This window comes from Petaurus breviceps, unplaced genomic scaffold (assembly GCF_028583685.1).
Source record: "Petaurus breviceps papuanus isolate PSGF00001 unplaced genomic scaffold, PetGlider_PUasm1.0 220, whole genome shotgun sequence".
Lineage (NCBI taxonomy): Eukaryota > Metazoa > Chordata > Mammalia > Diprotodontia > Petauridae > Petaurus > Petaurus breviceps.
Genome location: NW_027185876.1, coordinates 19,528,525 through 19,538,194, shown reverse-complemented (window position 1 = coordinate 19,538,194; position 9,670 = coordinate 19,528,525). Strand labels below are relative to the sequence as shown.

Below are 9,670 nucleotides of genomic sequence, written 5' to 3'. Positions count from 1 at the left end.
AAAGGATCGTTTTTAGGAGGAAATTGTTGGGCCCATAGGTAAACTCTCTAAAATTCAAAGCCAGAGCCCTAATGTGGGAGAGCTTGAAGAAGGGTGGACTTGATTTTCCCTAGTTGTCAAGGGAGGAAGAGAAGCTTTCTCTTCATAATTTCTGGCAGATCATTTGAGTTGTTTCTTCAAACAATGAATATTTGATTTGGAAGTGACTTTGGGGATACTTTAATTTTCTTATTCTACAGAAAATGAAAGTGAGGTTTGCTCAAGGGTACATAGTTCTTTGACTTGGGGCAAGAGTCTCTGGCTCAGTACTACCTGACTCCCAGTCCTACACTTTATTCACTGTGCCATCTGGCTGCTTCTATGTGTTTTACAAAATGTATTTCTTAACTAAAAGTTTAAATAGAACTTCTTGTTGATTTTTGATTACCCATGCAATTTTATGTCCACTTAGCTTTGTATTTCAACCAGATGTTCACTCCAGACATTTTATCATCTTTCCTGTCACTATTGTCCCACTTCTTTCCACCAGAAGAGTAGCCATCTTTGGGCCAGATTTCCAGAAGCCAGGATCCCAGTCCTTGGGGAAATTAGTCCACTAGACTTTGGGAGACCTGCCCGAGGACTGAGCTGTCTTGATTGGTGAATAAGTATAAATTTACCCTTTCTGTTGTATCTAGCTGGCCCTAGGTCAGACCATGCTTTACATCTCATCTAACCACCAACCCAGGACATCTTGCTATCTGCGTTACCACTGCAACTGTCTTCCCTGCACAACCCCAGCATACATACATATCCAGCTTTATTCTTGCTCTGGGCTCAGTAATCAAACCAATAATATTGCTTCTGGAAAGAGCATGCCAACTGACAGTTCTATGGATTAACAAATCACCATCTCTGACTGCACAAACCAAAAGTCTCTTTGCTGGTCATCACTATCTTATATAATCCTATCTTTCCCTATTAGAATGTAGTTTCCTTTACAGGAAGAACTGTTTCACTTTTTTGCATTTGTATCCCCAGTGCTTATCATAGTACTTGGCACACAGAATAGGCTTAATAAATGTTCATTCATTCAGAAAAGAAGAAATAGTCAGCCTGTCCACAGTCAAAGCTCAGTGACAGAGCTTGGATCCAAACAAAATAGAAATATTTATCTTTTTCAATTTTTTAAAAAATTCTTTCTTTTTCAACCCATACATTACTTAACATTTTGAAGAAGCTCAGCATGAGGTTTCTAGCATCAGTGGTTTCTATTAGAATGCTGAAGAAGTCATTTTTTGAATCGGTTACTATGCTGTGTTTCAGTTGTCTTCAGAGTACATTTTCTTACTATAATATAACATTGGAGGAAGACCATACTTATGTACTAATGAACTTTAAAATGATTTTTCCTTCAAATTTGGATAATGATGAACCACCAGCTTTGCCAACACAGAAGAATTTTACAGGTTGAAAAACCAACTTGAAGGCAAAAACAGTTCTAATTCAACAATACATAAGACCTCCAACTGATTTTTTAACATTAAGAGAGATAAGAATGGCATCTCTAGGTATGGCATATCTAGGTATCAATCTCATAGGGGAAGATTTCCTCCCAGAATCCTATGGAGGAGGTTTGGAAATATTATTGCCCCATAGGTATTAAGTCCAGGTATATTGGGAGCTTTGCTCACATCTTCCTTTTTGGTTATCTCTGTCCTCAATAAGCGGGTAGGGGAGAAATTAGGAATCTATTACTTTTTAGAAACCCATTTAAGTGGGTTATAACCTCATCTAATGATCACAGTTTTATCCATGCCTATCCATTCTGACCTTCTTTTGACCATGTCTTCCCATAAGATCACCACAGAGGACCCACCCAATGTGCAGTTGAGTGGCATAGTCAAGAGAACACAGTATTGGAGTCAGTTGTTGATGGTCAATTCTAAAAGCCAGTTCTCCTCTGAATAATCTCTAGCTTCAGAGCTCAGCAAGGAGGCCTCAAACACTTGTTAATCACTCCCAAATTTTATGATGACTTTAGAGTAGTTGAGAAATATTGTTTTCATGAATACTAACACTACAAGAGAGCATAAGATATAAGGTAACAGTATTATAAGAAAAGATCTACATGATTACAAATCTATAAATATGTATATATGTTTTTAACTAGAGAAAATTCTTGAAACAAACATTTTTATAAGGCAGTTTGTCATATTTCATTATTTTAAATTATCAACAGGAAAAACCAACTAATTTCTTGGCCATCCTTTTGCCAGTATAGCATATTTCTCTTGAAATATGATAACTTCCCCTATCTCTCTGTGTTACTTACCTGGAAAGTTCTGTAATGGAAAATAGGGGTCATTATTATTATAATGATCTGCAAACCATGAGGGCATCAAAGACATAGGATTCCCACTTCCCATTGGCATCTACCACAACATCCCACTGGCCAGTGGAAGAGAAATCAAAGCTCTCCCTCACACTTTGTACCTTTGACCGGGAACAAATGGACAAACACAGGTCATTTGGCCCGCCATCTTCAGTTTCCATACTTTTGCAGAATGCTAGGTCTCAATCTAGTGGAATATACTTCTTGTGTCCTGAAAAGCTTCATTGCCCATATAGGGCTCCAGTAACTGCATTCTATGGAAAACTGGTTTCCCTGAACAAAAAAATAGTGCCTGGTTTGTTGTTAACCTGTATTTTTATAAGCCCACATTGAAAGAACAATGAATTTGAACCTAAAGTCTTTCTGTCTAAAATTCTATGTGACTATATTTTTCCCCCAAAGAAAGGTAGAAGAAAAAGCACTTGGAGGCTTTGTGAGATACTAATGGGAGCTACATTGTGTTGCAAAATAGTGGAAGAATTAATGCCAATGTAGAAAATCAGATGTTTTTCAAGAATGAACTGAACCTGGGCATCTCTTTCCTCTCAGTTGCATGGACTTTGTCCATAGGCAATCTGCTTGAAATCTGGATATTCTTTCCTTACTTACCAGAAAGTGGATGTACTCCAGAAGATCAAAGTGCTTGACATACATCTGGAGAAGCTTTATAATTTTAGAATTACACAAATAATTGGGGTAATGGTCAGGAAAAGGATAACCACTATAGGCTGTCATCTCCTTGGAAGTGATGCATGTCCCTGACTTGTAGACACTGTAGGGCCTTCCAGGTTCATAGGTTTCTTACAGATAACAAAGGACTTCATTCTAGCAATAATAAAAAAAAGCTATTCATGCCTAATGAAGAACATTTCAAGTATGGCAAAAAGTGAGGTTTCCAGATTTATTACTAAAAGAGAAGAGTCCTTAGGGGAACAATTGAAAAACATGTTATTAATCCACTTAACTTATTTGAGGTTTTGGTTCCATTTTCCCATAATTAGAAATGTGTCCTAATGAAAAATGCCATACAGGAGAGTCTGGGTGACCCAGGGGATAGAAGCCTGGTCTTGGAGTCAGTATAGCCTGATTTGGAATCTCTCCTCTGACCTATACTAGCTGTGTGGCTCTCATTATGCTACTTAACTTCACAGTATCTCTCTAAGGCATCTCTCTAAGACCATAATCTGAAGTTGCAGATTTCTGTCAATAGAATGAGCTTCCTCCACACAAGCTCCCAACTTTGACAAAAATCACAATAACCAGAGCCCGCTAAAGGGTATGGCTGGTTAAACACAGAGAAACTGTTTCAAGAAGCGTCTCAGATTTCCCTGGGACAGTCTTACATACTTTGTTCACCATGTACTTACGTATCTATCTAGACAATGGGGCATTGATTGTACTTTCCATCTGGGTCAGGGCTGTGAATATGTTTCACACGATAGGAAGTCAATAGTTAATGAACTCAGAGATTGCATCAATATTTTTTTTTTTCTAAAGGTGGTATTCTGTAGTTCTGTGGGGAGCGAGGTAGTAATGTCTGAAGTCAGGAAAGGCTAATCTTCCTTAGTTAAAATCTGGTCTCAGACACGTATTAGCTGTGTGACCCTGGGCAAATCACTTAACGCTGTGTGCCTCAATTTTGTCATCTGTGAAATGAATTGAAGAAGGAAATGATGAACTGTTTTAGTGTTTTTGCCAAGAAAACCCCCAATGGGTTTGTGAAGAGTTGGACATGACTGAAATGACTGATCAACACAAGTTCTAGAAAAAGGGAAAAATGACTATTCTTTAAAAGCATATTGATGACTTTTTCTTCAACTTTCTCCTATGCTACTCTCCTACAGAGACCTTGTGCTCTAAAAGAGATGGGGCATTCATATAATTTGAACTGTTCAAAAATAGAACAGGTTATATAAGGATACAGTAGATTCTTTTCACTAGAGGTTCTCAAGTCAAGACTTGATCACTTTTCTATGAATGTTGAAGAGATTTTCCACCAAGTTGTGTATTGAAGAAGAATCTGAGGTCCCTTTCAAGCCTGAGCTTCCTTCATGCTAATCAGATGATTGTTCTTTCCACATACCATGCATGTAGGATTTCCAAATCTGAATCTTTGCTTTTATTTTCCCCATCTGGATTGTCTCCTTGACCATTTCTGTGTAATGCATCCTCATTCTTCTAGTACATAATACAAATCTTTATTTTCAATGAAGTCTTTCTCCACTGTCATAGCCTGTGGTGAGTTGAACACCTACTTCCAAATTCTCATAGAGCCCATTGTGTATAGTCTTCATTAGGAGTTGTACTAAGTACATTTTTTTCACTTTTTGGTCCAGATCTGTGATTTTATTAGTGGGGAGAAATACTGATGTGGAAACTCCTTTCACCAATGTAGCCGCATGACATATCTATTAGTTTTAAATAGTGACCTGGAGGTACTAAGAGGTTATGACTTGCTCTCAGCCATATACCTAGAATGTCAGTAGAAGAACTTCAATTTGGCTCTTTCTCACTCTAAGTCTGGCCATCTTTTCACTATGCCACACTGCCCTCACAACGTATTCACACTTCTCTTGTATAAGTGTATGTGCCTCTTCATAAACTAGAATATAATTGCTTTAAATGGACATTTGTATTCTCAGGACCTACTAGAGTATAGACCTAGAGAGAGGGTTAGGGTTAGAAGAATTTTCAAAACAGCACAAACATTTAGAGAATTCTTTTTCTTAATTTTATAATCCAGCACTAAAGGCAAGGTAGCATCCTGGAAAGGATGCTGGATTTAGCAGTTTTGCTGTCACTAACCCTCTTAAATTTCTTATTTGTAAAATGGTGGGTACTAGATGACTTCCAAGTTCCCTTCTAACTCTGTCTATGGACCTAGGACTGCCTGACTATTGTCCTAGCTGACAAAAAATTGGTGCCAACTTATCCATCATTTTAATATTTTTAAGGATCCATGATGTCTTTGCTATAAATATTCTCTGCCCTGACTTACATCATGACTCCCACTAGACACCAATATCAGAAAATTTGAACTTACTTAATTTCTCCAGAGTTCTCCAATGTCATGACTTCCTTCAAAGCAAGTGGGTTCCAGTCCTTCTTCCAGACTGACTTTAATGGCACCAAGTCCACTGACCCCAGCTCCAATCATTGCAATTCTTTTTGCTGGCATGATTTCTTGGAGCAGGAAGAATGTCAAAGGGGGTCTTTTAGTTTTGCCTTTGAGGATAGGTATAGGTTTTTATTCTCATGCACTTTATTCTCTTTTTTAGAATCAATTGCATTTCTAGGCTTGACTCCAAGTTCCGTAATTCCAGTTTCAACTCTTCTAATGCCTTCTCTTCTGGGCTCTCTGGAATCTGGCAACAAGTTATGAGAACTTTGAAAATTCTACTTTTGAGTCTTTTAACTCCTACCTCAGTGAACTAAAAGTATAAAAGAGAATTTTCAGAAGGAGGAGTTTCAGGCACAAAATGCTCAAAGTATTGAGCTTTTTGAATAATCCTCTTCAAACCAATGGTTGGTGACTTTCTGAATAACTATCACCCTCAGAGGCCTAAACTAATGGTTTTGTAATTATTGATAGGGCTGCTAAAAATGCTTGATTTGATTGATATAACTTTATGAACATATATAATTTTTTTGACCTTCTGGTAAAAAAACATTCTGTCCAACTAAAATGACTGCTATTGTTTCACTTTGATTTTTCTTTTTTATTTTTACTCATTAAGGAGGGTTGACTTAATTTGGTTCCTTATTTTCTACACTAAGATACTTTATATACTATCAGATTTGCTAAATCTCTGTGGAATGACAAATTACAAGCCCCTTCTTTTCCACTATCTTTCTGCATTCCTTTTGACCCACAACTTTACACTTCACTCACATTTTTGTATTAATTTGATATCAATTTCTCCATCCCCTTTAATCCTAGTGCTTTCCTTATAAAATTATGTCCAATCTATCATATATATGTATACACATATGTATAAGTATATATGTATGTATATATACGCACACACATATATGCTTCATATATATATATATATATATATATAGCTTGCATGGAGTTGTTTGCATGTTGTTTTTCCTCAATTAGACTGTGAACAACTTGAAAGATTATTTATTCACTTATCCATTTATTCATTGTTTTATCTATTTGTTCATTCATATTTCTATCTATTATCTGTCTGTCTATCCAACCATCTGTCCATTTATCCAGCTGTCTGTTTGTATCTCTTTCTCTCTATCCATCCATCCATCAATCCATTCATATACCCATCTACCCACCCATCCATCAATCTATCCATCCATAAAGCTATCTATCTATCTATCTATTGATTTATCTAGTGTGTCAGTGCCTATCACAGTGCTTGAAATATAATAGACATTTAATAAATGCTTGTTGATAAACTGACAGAAAGCTAGACAGGAAAACCAATCAGTCAATTTTCTTAAATCCAGGAGTGTTTATGACCTTGTTATTATTGTTATGTTACATGTATAGGTATAGGCTATGGGTATTTTATCAATTACTCTATATAAAGGGCATTTTTCTTTTATAAATAGGTATTACTAGGAAATTTATGTAAATAAATTCTCTAGGGGAAGGAAGAAAGATCATGACCCATGAATATTAACCTGACAACACAAGGAGATTGGTGGTGCAGACAGTTAAGCCAGCGAAAGCTATGGATTCTTCTTTGACCTCAGAATGTCTTATCAATTCAGGTTTGCTAATGAGCTGAGAGCCATGGAAGTCCCAGTCAACAAGCATGTAGTAAATATTACTATGTGCCAGATTGTGCTGATTCCAGATAAAGGCACTAATAAAAGGTCCAGAAATTATTTATAGGTTTTGACTAAACCAAGACTTTATTTGGAGTGTGATCCTTGCTGGGATCAGAGTACATAATCAGTAAGTGAGAGAGTAGAGAATCATGGAACCCTAGACTTAATGGTCTTGGCCCACATGGTCTCTAGAAGGGAGACAACTCAGATATCTCCTATGGTGCTTAAAATAGTGCTAAGCAAATAGTAGGTTATCAGTAACTATTTTGAGGTGCATGGGAGAGAAAAAAGCTATGTTCAGACTTACTGATTTACAGGAAGGTAGACTTACTATTCTAAATACTGGAAACCCAGGATTTTTGTTATGTTCTTATCCTAGCCTGTCTCAGCATCCTTAGAAATAAATTGATTTTCTTTTGGAGGGAGGAAGGCAAGGCGATTAGGGTTAAGTGACTTGTCCAAGGTCACACAGCTAGTAAGTGTGTTAAGTATCTATGTTCAGATTTGAACTCATGTCCCTCTGACTCCAGGGGCAGGGCTATATTCACTGTGCCACCTAGCTGCCCCAAAGGTAAGTAGATTTTTACAAAATATCTGATAGTTTCATATTAGATAGTTTGGCTTATATGTATAAAGCAATAGGCTTTCATTATGGATCACTTTTTTTTCTATAGAGATAAGCTCAAGGCCTAAAGTGGGATAGCTTGTTATCAGGGACAGCAAGGAAAGGATTTAGGGCAAAGGATACCATAGGACCTCAGTCACCAAAGTATATGGGTACAGTTGGGTCTCGTCACCAAAAGTTGTATGTGATGTGATGAGGTGCCCTGAGCCTCCTGTGTGATGCTTGTCAGGATTTGATAGGAGGAGGGATGGGGGTTAATGAGAGTCCTTCAGAGAGGCTACCCTAAGATTCATAAAATCCAACATCTGCTAGGCTTTTTACTTTTTATCCTCATTAGTGCATTTCTAATCATCCTTCATTTCTCCCACAACATTGGTTTATTCCCCCATATGGGGAGCCACTCTTAAGTTCCCCATTCCTCCCTCTCAGTTTGGGCATCATGAATCGGGGAAGGAAGAAAAGAAGGAGGGAAGGAAGAAGGAAGGAAGAGAGGAAGGAAGGAAAAAAACAATTATTAACTACCTACTGCACACAGGCACTGTGCTAAATGCTTCATAATATCATCTCATTTGAAATGCTCACAACAACCCTGGAAAGTTGGTAGCTATCATTATCTCCATTTTATAGTTTGAGGAAACTGAGAAAGAGGTTAAATGACCTGCCCAAGGCCACAGAATTAGTTTTAAGCTGGATTTGAACTCGTCTTCCTGACTCTGGGCCCAGTGATCTATCTACTGGGCCATTTAGATGTCTCTACCTAGGAGAACTAACCAGTGACCAATACATGCATGATGCTTAACTCATATTCCTTAGGTGGGGGATAGTTTCTTATAGAATTATGCCTGATAAGCATGATTACAAATGAGCATGGATTGCAAGTTGCTTCTACAGAGTTACAGAGGTCAAGGAATTGACTAGGGAAAAGAATTCAAATGGAGACCTTGCTATTAGATAATTAACATTCAGTTACCAGAAGGCACAGACTACCTCATCCATCTAAACATCTACCTACTAGGAACACTTCTTTGGTTGTACCAAATCCAGTGAGATCTTCAATAAAAAAGGCAGATTCTATTAGATATCCTAGTTACTTTCTACCACCTCACTGCCTGATTTTTATTAGACATTCCCTGGTTTCTTGGAAGTGACTTTCTACGCTTTGCTATCATGAACCTTAGCTACCTTTTCTACATTATAGTACTTTTTATTTTTTGCTTTTTGGAGGGGGGAGGGTAGGACAATTGGGGTTAAGTGACTTGCCCAAGGTCACACAGCTAGTTTTTTGTGTGTGTGTGTGTGTGTCAAGTGTCTGAGGCTGGATCCAAACCCAGATCCTCCTGACTCCAGGGCTGGTGCTCTACTCACTGTGCAACCTAGCCACCCCCCTACAATAATAGTCCCTTCGACATCTGAGGAAAACTATGGTGTCTCTTCCCTTTGTCTTTTCCTGCCCATAGTCAACATCTCTTGCTTTTTGTCAACAATTCCTCATATTGATACGATAGTTTCCAGTTTCCTCATCATTCTCATTCTCCTTTTCCACACAGATTCCATTTTGTTAACATTCTTCTAAAAGTAGCTTCGAGAATTAACACAATATTGCGAACATAATCATACTAATACAAACTACAGTGAGATAATTAATTTCCTTGGCATTGAATCCCCGTCTGGTTCAGTTTCTGAATCTATTAAATGGAAATGACAATACATCATAGGGTTATAGCCAGAATACGGTATACTAATTCATGTGAAAGCTCCTAAAAAGTTTAAAGTACATCATAATCCTAATCTTCATGGAATGAATATTGGCAATACCAAAGAGAAATCTAATATCCAGCTGATCAGTTTTCAGAACTTGAATATATCTGTTTTAA

The 9,670-nt window shown here is 37.4% G+C and overlaps 1 pseudogene; it reads right to left on the bottom strand.

Moving 5' to 3' along the window:
* Nucleotides 1-2,535, bottom strand: part of LOC138166070 (putative E3 ubiquitin-protein ligase UBR7 pseudogene) — a 33,341-nt pseudogene extending 30,806 nt beyond the window's left edge.
* Nucleotides 2,536-9,670: the final 7,135 nt, after the last annotated feature.